This window comes from Callionymus lyra, chromosome 6 (genome assembly GCF_982586985.1).
Source record: "Callionymus lyra chromosome 6, fCalLyr1.hap1.1, whole genome shotgun sequence".
NCBI lineage: Eukaryota > Metazoa > Chordata > Actinopteri > Syngnathiformes > Callionymidae > Callionymus > Callionymus lyra.
Genome location: NC_141823.1, coordinates 4,348,716 through 4,358,429, shown reverse-complemented (window position 1 = coordinate 4,358,429; position 9,714 = coordinate 4,348,716). Strand labels below are relative to the sequence as shown.

Here is a 9,714-nt window from a genome sequence, read left to right as displayed (position 1 = left end):
AGAGGATACAGTGACTCCAGCAGCTTTTAAAGCTGATGTTTGGACATATTTTGGTTTGAAAACAAATGAAAGCAGTTACAACTTCATCAACTACACATATATACTTGTTACTACACTATCACAACACCAGAGTCAAGTACTGGACAATACTACTAGATACTTGTTACTACACTATCACAACACCAGAGTCAAGTACTGGACAATACTACACATATATACTTGTTACTACCCTATCACAACACCAGAGTCAAGTACTCGACAATACTACACATATATACTTGTTACTACTATATCACAACACCAGAGTCAAGTACTGGACAATACTACACGTATATACTTGTTACTACACTATCACAACACCAGAGTCAAGTACTGGACAATACTACACATATATCCTTGTTACTACACTATCACAACACCAGAGTCAAGTACTGGACAATACTACACGTATATACTTGTTACTACACTATCACAACACCAGAGTCAAGTACTCGACAATACTACACATATATACTTGTTACTACACTATCACAACACCAGAGTCAAGTACTCAACAATACTACACATATATACTTGTTACTAAACTATCACAACACCAGAGTCAAGTACTGGACAATACTACACATATATACTTGTTACTACACTATCACAACACCAGAGTCAAGTACTCAACAATACTACACATATATACTTGTTACTACACTATCACAACACCAGAGTCAAGTACTCAACAATACTACACATATATACTTGTTACTACACTATCACAACACCAGAGTCAAGTACTCAACAATACTACAAATATATACTTAACATAACTACAATATCACTATATATCACAACATATTGTATCATTGATCCTGTATTGTGATACGTATGGTATTGTCAGATTCTTGCCAACACACAACCCTAGTATGAAGTGCTCACTGTTATAGATTTGTTTGTATTTAATTGTTGATATTAAAACAAGAGAACATATTTAACTGAAGTGAAGTCGACCTAATACACAGAAATGTATTTGTGGCCCTGATATAAAATCCATCTTCAGCAGTCATGGCTGCAGTTCTGAAATATGTGCTCAGGCAAGACTTGGCAACTGTGTTTGAAGAGATGTGATGAACCAGCAAAAAGAATACTTGAGGTCTAGAAGTCCACATGGGAACGAGTTCAAAAGCTTGTGGAAAACATATCCCAGGTAAGCATCGAACCACAACCATCATCCATCACTTCATCTCAGCTCATGTCATTGGAGAGTCCTCCAGAAGCCAGTCAGCTCTTCTCCTCACCCGAGACCCGGCATGGAGGATGAGCATCATAAGAATAGAGTTCTCTTCAACTGTAGCCAAGTGGGTCGTCAGCTGATACACTCACATCACTCTCCTGCTCCATCACCATTTGGTACTCTGCTGCATGTCATGGACTGGGAATAGATCTGACAAGAGTCTGAACCATTCTCTGGAGAACATCATTATCTTTGAACGTTTACACTCCCCGCAGGTGAAGGCGTGCAGACGGGATTGAAGCCGACCCTTGACCTGCTTACACCAGCCGATTAGGAGCTTGTTTTCTTTTTAAAACAGTTGATCCTCATCAACACGTGCTCACGAGAGTCAAACACAAACATGTGTAAATAACACTCGTTTCATTTGAACAAACAATAGTCCGTAGAGCATGTATAGATCAAATCGCCTGGTCTTGTTTGAAGATATATCAGTGTCAGCGGAATACTGGATTTAAAATGTTGAAACTGTGGATATTTATATCAAATTATTGTTGGGTTATTAAGCATTTAATTTAATTTAGAATATTTAAATGAAATTATTTATTTATTAAAATAAAAAAACACTTTTTTATTTATTTAATTCATTCATTTGTATCTTCAAAGGTTTAATAATTATAATAATAATAATAATAATCTCTATTTAGGTTTAATAATTATAATAATAATAATAATAATAATCTCTATTTAGGTTTAATAATTATAATAATAATAATAATAATCTCTATTTATATAGCGCCTTTCTAGACCAGGGTCACAAAGCGCTTTGACAGCCATTCACACATACTGATGGGAGTAGTTCAATTTTAAAACGTTTTTTTTTACACATAGGGTTTTATATTATAATTCCAATAATTAAAAAACGTATTTGATAATATTTTTTTCATTTGTATCCTTTTGAATTCAATATAAAAATGTTGGTATAATCCATCCACCAGAAAAAGAGGACAGAGATAATGGTTTGAACATTCAGCCAATCACGCGAGGGGCAGACGGTCATGTGACCATGTAGAAGCTCTGACATTAAAAATGTTTAATTTTGAAAATGTATTTTTAAATTCAGAATTAGAATATCAGACAAACATCCATTATGAAGAATATTTTTTTAAACTACAATTATTAAGGAATACATGAAAACAATCTACCATTCAATCAAATTCAAACATTAAATAATATTAAAAAAATATATATATATATACATATATATATATATAAATATAATTTAAAAAACAGTGAATATTATATAAATAGAGATTATTATTATTATATAATTATATATATATATATATAATAATATATATATAATAATATATTATATAATTATATATATATATATATATATATATATATATATATATGTATAATAATAATAATCTCTATTTATATAATATTCACTGTTTTTTAAATTATAAATTAATAAATAATATACAAATAATTCAATTCAATTCAACATTTTTTTTGAATGCTTGAAAAAACCTTAAAACAAGTCAATATTCGACGGCACTGATTTACTTCCATATCTTGTGCTTCTAACAATTTCCAACAATCTCACCGACAGATGTGAGTCCAGCAGTGACTTGTGTGTTGAACTAAGATGGATCGATGATGGTTCATTAGTGACCTCAGAGAAGGTTTTTTTCATCGCCGAGAATAGAAACATCTCTCCAGGATCTTCAACTTCAACGATGAAGCTGTTTCGGTTCATCTCAACAGACACTTCTGATCGATCCATGTTTGGTAAACAGGATCCCACATCATCGCGGGAGACGTGGAAGCAGTTGTTGCTTCTTTTTTTTCCCTCTCCTCCTCACAGCCGGAGTCCAGCCTCGGGCCGGCATGTCCTCCAGAGAGTTGCCAAACTCCACTTCAAAGCTCGCACGCCACACGCCCGCTCGCCTCCTGGGCTATAAACACAAGAACTTAAGGAATTAATTAGACCTCGGATCAAACCGGGGTTAGTTAATTCAGCACAATCCCCTGAATAAGAAAAGTGGCGTGACCTCGTACATTTGAACCCCTTACATTTGAACCCCCTACGTTTGAACGATCTTTACCTTTTTTGTCGTCACAGCAGGATTCGCTCACTCTTTATATACTTATTATAGCAGCAATACGTAACATTTGTACTTTTCCCATATGGGAAACGTGCCCAATTGACTGCTGGAGTCAATTGTATCCTCTCGTCCTCAGTAATTGCAGGGATCTCATTTAGATAACCCTAACCCTATCCCTATCCCTATCCCTATCCCTATCCCTATCCCTATCCCTATCCCTATCCCTATCCCTATCCCTATCCCTATCCCTATCCGATCCCGATCCCTAACCATAACCATAACCATAACCGTAACCTTTACCATAACCATAACCATAACCATAACCATAACCATAACCATAACCATAACCGTAACCTAATTCTAACCCTAACCCTAACCCTATCCCTATCCCTATCCCTATCCCTATCCCTATCCCTATCCCTATCCCTATCCCTATCCCTATCCCGATCCCTAACCCTAACCCTAACCCTAACCCTAACCCTAACCCTAACATAACCATAACCATAACCATAACCGTAACCTTTACCATAACCATGACCTAATTCTAACACTAACCCTAACCCTAACCCTAACCCTAACCCTAACCCTAACCCTAACCCTAACCCTAACCCTAACCCTAACCTAATTCTAACGCTAACCCTAACATAACCCTAACCCATGCTCCGTAGGACGTGAGGACTGCTGCCATCTATCGCGTGATAGAGCGTCACTCATAATGTGACGTAAATATTTCAATCAACAAGTGTTTCCCAGGACGTATGAAGTCTTAATTAAAAAAAAGAAAAGTAAAGAAAGTCACTCTAATCATCAGAAACATCACTTCATCTACACAAGAGCCTCACCAAGTGAGAACAAAGTCACAGAAATCACTTTTGTGTTTGTCAGTTTTATGTCAATGTTGTGTTATTACAAGTATATTGTTGTTTCAAGTACACTTTGACAAGAGTTTTTTTCCATATAAAAAACAGTGTTGTAACTATGGTTCTAAGAATACTTGCTCTGCCCTGTACAGGCAGTCACTACATGGATTTCCTCTGGAGATAACCATAGCAACTGCCTTTAGAGGGCAGAGAGTGCATGAAGTAGAAATGTTGTTTAAAATGAGAAAAACATGTTTTATAATATATTATGACAAATCTCATTAAGGGTCATTATTCAAGAGCAGATTCTAATTTGAATGGAAATAAATCGATTCAGAACCTTGAATGAAAATCAACCCCACGCAGCTTTGGCCTGTTTCCATCGGCTAATCTTAAGGCTCCACCATGCGTTGGTGAATTGCTCATGGGAAATGAATCATTAATTTGCTCGCCATAGTCATCGCAAACTTTTATTACGCATCATTAACTAACTGATAAACTGAATGGAATATAATATTTGTGTCAATAATTGTACATAATATAAGACAAAACATCCTGATGGTTAGAGTACATGTACACACAGAATAGATGAATACTTTGAGACTAGAAGCGAGATTACCTTATTACTTATTATTAAGTAAGTAAGTAATAGTTATTTGTAAAGATATTTCTAGTCCAGGGTCACAAAGTACTTTAACAATCAAAAACAATACACAGTAAAAATATTAACTTTAAAAGGTCAAGACACATAAGACAAAAACAAGAATCTCAGAAAATCAAGGAAAAGCTCAAATAAAAATGTCTTGAGATGTTTCTTGAAGGAGTCAGTAGATCATCAAACACAGATGTTTCTTGAAGGAGTCAGTAGATCATCAAACACAGATGTTTCTTGAAGGAGTCAGTAGATCATCAAACACAGATGTTTCTTGAAGGAGTCAGTAGTTCATCAAACACAGATGTTTCTTGAAGGAGTCAGTAGATCATCAAACACAGATGTTTCTTGAAGGAGTCAGTAGTTCATCAAACACAGATGTTTCTTGAAGGAGTCAGTAGATCATCAAACACAGATGTTTCTTGAAGGAGTCAGTAGATCATCAAACACAGATGTTTCTTGAAGGAGTCAGTAGATCATCAAACAAAGATGTTTCTTGAAGGAGTCAGTAGATCATCAAACACAGATGTTTCTTGAAGGAGTCAGTAGATCATCAAACACAGATGTTTCTTGAAGGAGTCAGTAGATCATCAAACACAGATGTTTCTTGAAGGAGTCAGTAGATCATCAAACACAGATGTTTCTTGAAGGAGTCAGTAGATCATCAAACACAGATGTTTCTTGAAGGAGTCAGTAGATCATCAAACACAGAGATGTTTCTTGAAGGAGTCAGTAGATCATCAAACACAGATGTTTCTTGAAGGAGTCAGTAGATCATCAAACACAGATGTTTCTTGAAGGAGTCAGTAGATCATCAAGCACAGATGTTTCTTGAAGGAGTCAGTAGATCATCAAACACACATGTTTCTTGAAGGAGTCAGTAGTTCATCAAACACAGAGATGTTTCTTGAAGGAGTCAGTAGATCATCAAACACAGATGTTTCTTGAAGGAGTCAGTAGATCATCAAACACAGATGTTTCTTGAAGGAGTCAGTAGATCATCAAACACACATGTTTCTTGAAGGAGTCAGTAGTTCATCAAACACAGATGTTTCTTGAAGGAGTCAGTAGATCATCAAACACAGATGTTTCTTGAAGGAGTCAGTAGATCATCAAACACAGCGATGGTTCCAAAGCTTAGGAGCAACAGTCTGGAAGGATTTCTCTCCTCTGGTCCGGAAGTTCAGGAACCATCAGTAGATTCTGATCCACAGACCTCAGAGCCCGAGCTGGGGTGTAAGTCTCTTCACCATCCTACATCCTACATCTTCACCATCTACACTTCAGACTTGTGCTACAACTCAGAGCTGAGTCTCGTCCAGAAGTTGCTGACGACACTGCCATTGTTGGATGCATCAGGGACAACAGCGAAGACGAGTATAGGAGTCTGATACATGACTTTGTGGACTGGAGTGAGAGGAACCACTTGCAGCTGAACACCTCAAAGACCAAGGAGCTGGTCTTGGACTTCGGGAGGTCCAGAACAAAGCCACGTCCAGAGTCCATCAGAAGTACCTTGGTGTGTGTCTGGACAGTAAACTGGTCCTGCAACACAGACCATGTATATAAGAAAGTTCAGAGTAGACTGTACTTTCTGAGGAGGCTTCGATTATTTAACATCTGCAGGAAGCTCCTCTGCATGTTCTACCAGTCTGTGGTGGCCAGTGTTCTATGTTGTGGTGTGTTGGGGTGGAAATGTGTCCAAGAGGAGGTCAACAGGTTGGACAGACTGATCAGAAAGGCTGGTTCTGTGGTTGGCATGAAGCTGGACTCACTGGTGACAGTTGTTGAGAGGAGATCATTGAACAAACTACTGTCCATCATGGATGATGACAGTCATGCTCTGAACACTGTCATCAGTGAACAGAGAAGCATATGCAGCACGAATGCTCCTCCCATGATGCAACACTAATAGACTCAAGGACTCATTCATTCCTCGGGCTATTAGATTGTACAATTCTGAGTTTGGGGACAGGAGTGCAGTGAGAGTATCTGGATGTTCTGTTCTATGTTAGTCTTTGTATCTTTGTCTTTGTTATTTTTCTTTGACCTATGTTCTTTATCTTTAGACTTAGATTGTGTCATCTTGTTCTTTCTCTTTATGTTCTTGTTCTTATTTTATTTTGATTTCTTTTTTATGAGAAATTGCTGTATTTTCTGTGGCTATTGGAAAAAAACAACAAACGAAGGAGACCTCCTGAGGGATCAATACCTTTCGATCAATAGTTTTACTTTACCTTACCTTAACTTAAGTCTGGATCGGATCACTGATGGAAGGTCTGACCATGAATAGATCTGAAAGTAAGAACCAGAATTTTAAAATGATCCTGAAAGAAACTGGCAGCCAGTGAAGAGTTTGAAGGAGAAATGTGAGTTCTTCTACTAGAGCAGCCAGTGAAGAGTTTGAAGGAGAAATGTGAGTTCTTCTACTAGAGCAGCCAGTGAAGAGTTTGAAGGAGAAATGTGAGTTCTTCTACTAGAGCAGCCAGTGAAGAGTTTGAAGGAGAAATGTGAGTTCTTCTACTAGAGCAGCCAGTGAAGAGTTTGAAGGAGAAATGTGAGTTCTTCTACTACAACGGCTCAGAATTCTGGCTGCAGAGTTTAGTATGAACTGCAGGCGAGACACATCCTTCTTGTTGACACAAAATAAAGTTACAATAGTGTAAACGACACAAACACATGGATTATAAGATCCAGATCGTGTTGTGACTTAATTTCCCTGAGTTTAGAGATTTTTTACGGTTGAGATTTCCGGTCAGTTTTCTGCAGCGTTGTACAATGGATGCTGATTTCCCAGAGAGTGTACTGACATGTTTTGTCATCGAGTGTCTGGCCATAAATCGCACAGATTTCCCAGTTCGTGAACCGATACCGTACAATTTACCGTACAATTTGGGCAATTGTATTAAAATAGTAGTAAATGTAGTAAAATAATATAAATAACCGAGGACACGAAACACAAACCCTACAGTCATATTTAGAGTTGAACTAGTAATGAATGAAATAAAATACTTTTTAGATGATCTGTCACGTCACCTCACGGGGGCCACATTAATGCAGTCGAAGGGCCGCATGTGGCCCCCGGGCTGCACTCTGCCGAGGTCGGATTCAGAAGATCTCAAGTTATTTTCACATACAGAAAGAAACCTCACGGGCAGAAGGTAGTTTCGGCCTCAGTACCTGCGGCGCTTCATCCTTCTTCCAGGAGACACCGCCAGGAAAATTGTCCTTCACTGCACAACAGCCACTTCAAGGGAAACAGCTTCCACCACCAGAGACGCCCCAGAATCACATCAAAGTATCTGTGAAATATCACAAATCCTGTTTACGACGTGTCTGGACGACGCTCTAATCAATTTACGAGACGCCGCTCCGGCGACGGCGCGATGTTGCACCTGCAGCTGATCTAATATCAGTCTTCGGAGGACGGCCTCGGCGTGTCGATAAATCTTTGATCCACGGCGGCTGATATGAGCGGAACCCGTGTCCAGGTCCATGTAAACACATGTGTCCGTGAATGAGAGTCTTATCTTTGAACGCCAGACCGAGGGATGACGTGTTATTGACTGGAGGACCAGGAACACGCCGCGCTCGGATATTTGCTTCTCAGATCGGAATCGTCTTGTTTTTTGACGGATAACCATCAGGACGCGGTTGTGTTTTTGAATATTGTGTGAAAAATATCACGCTTTGGTTCAGAATATGTGAGAAACATGTTCCTCTATAAGCTTCGGTGAAGATTTGCCATCAGAGAAAGACCTCCACCGTCACCAGTCCAGTTCCTTCTCCAGTTCTGTGACCGTATTATCCGAAAGTTATTTGAAAATAGAATTTAACATATTATTGAAAATTTATGTTTTTTTTCTCTTTTTTTAATGAGATTTTCATTCAATTTCCTGTTTGTCGTACGTGACCTCAATTGCTACAGGGTTAATAAAAAAATCACTTTGGAAATCAACAATTATAAGAGTTTTTGAATGAAACGAATGTTCAGGTCTTTTTATAAAGAGTCCAGGCTCATCGGATGAAGCAAAAACATACATTATGTATTTAAAAAAAAATCATTAAATAAAATGTTATATATAAAGATAATGATTTTAAGTGTATCTCTATCATGACAATAGTATTACTTGCAATATTTATTTCGTTCCATTTCTTTAGGATATATTAAAGCTTATTTTCTTTGCTCCTTTATTCTTTCTTTTGCTTTGACTTCCTTTCACCTTAGTCATGTTCTTCCTTTTGTTTTAAAAAATGATCAAATCCCCAAAGACAAATATATAAAAACATATTTTGTGTTTCTAAATTTCCTCCATGATTTGTATTTTTAGTAAAGTAAATAAAATTAAACAATACATGTCACTAAATTAAGTTCATCTTATGACTATGATGTCAATATTCTTACTTAAACATGTATTTATTTCAAATATTTGTCCTTTAAAATTGTATTATTATGAAGCTAACGTAGAGTTGCAGCTAATTAATCAAGCTAGCAATTGCTAATGCTAACTAACCATATTCAAGTTATACATGATTTCTACTTTTCAAGCTAACGCAGAGTTACAGCTAATTAATCAATCTAGCATGTGCTAATGCTAACTAAAATAAAAGTGTAAAAGTATATTTTGTGTTTCTAAATTTCCTCCATGATTTGTATTTTTAGTAAAGTAAATAAAATTAAACAATACATATCACTTAATTATTTTCATGTTATGGCTATGATGTCAATATTCTTACTTAAACATGTATTTATTTCATATAGTTGTCCTTTAAAATCATATTATTATGAAGCTAACTTAGAGTTGCAACTAATTAATCAAGCTAGTACGTGCTAATGCTAACTAACCATATCCAAGTTATACCATGATT

General features: G+C 36.9%; 1 protein-coding gene across 1 annotated transcript in view; it reads right to left on the bottom strand.

The window, feature by feature from the left end:
* Positions 1-9,714, bottom strand: part of LOC148076234 (regulator of G protein signaling 9-binding protein) — a 69,576-nt gene that overhangs the window by 4,903 nt on the left and 54,959 nt on the right. The gene's annotated exons all lie outside the window — the stretch shown is intronic.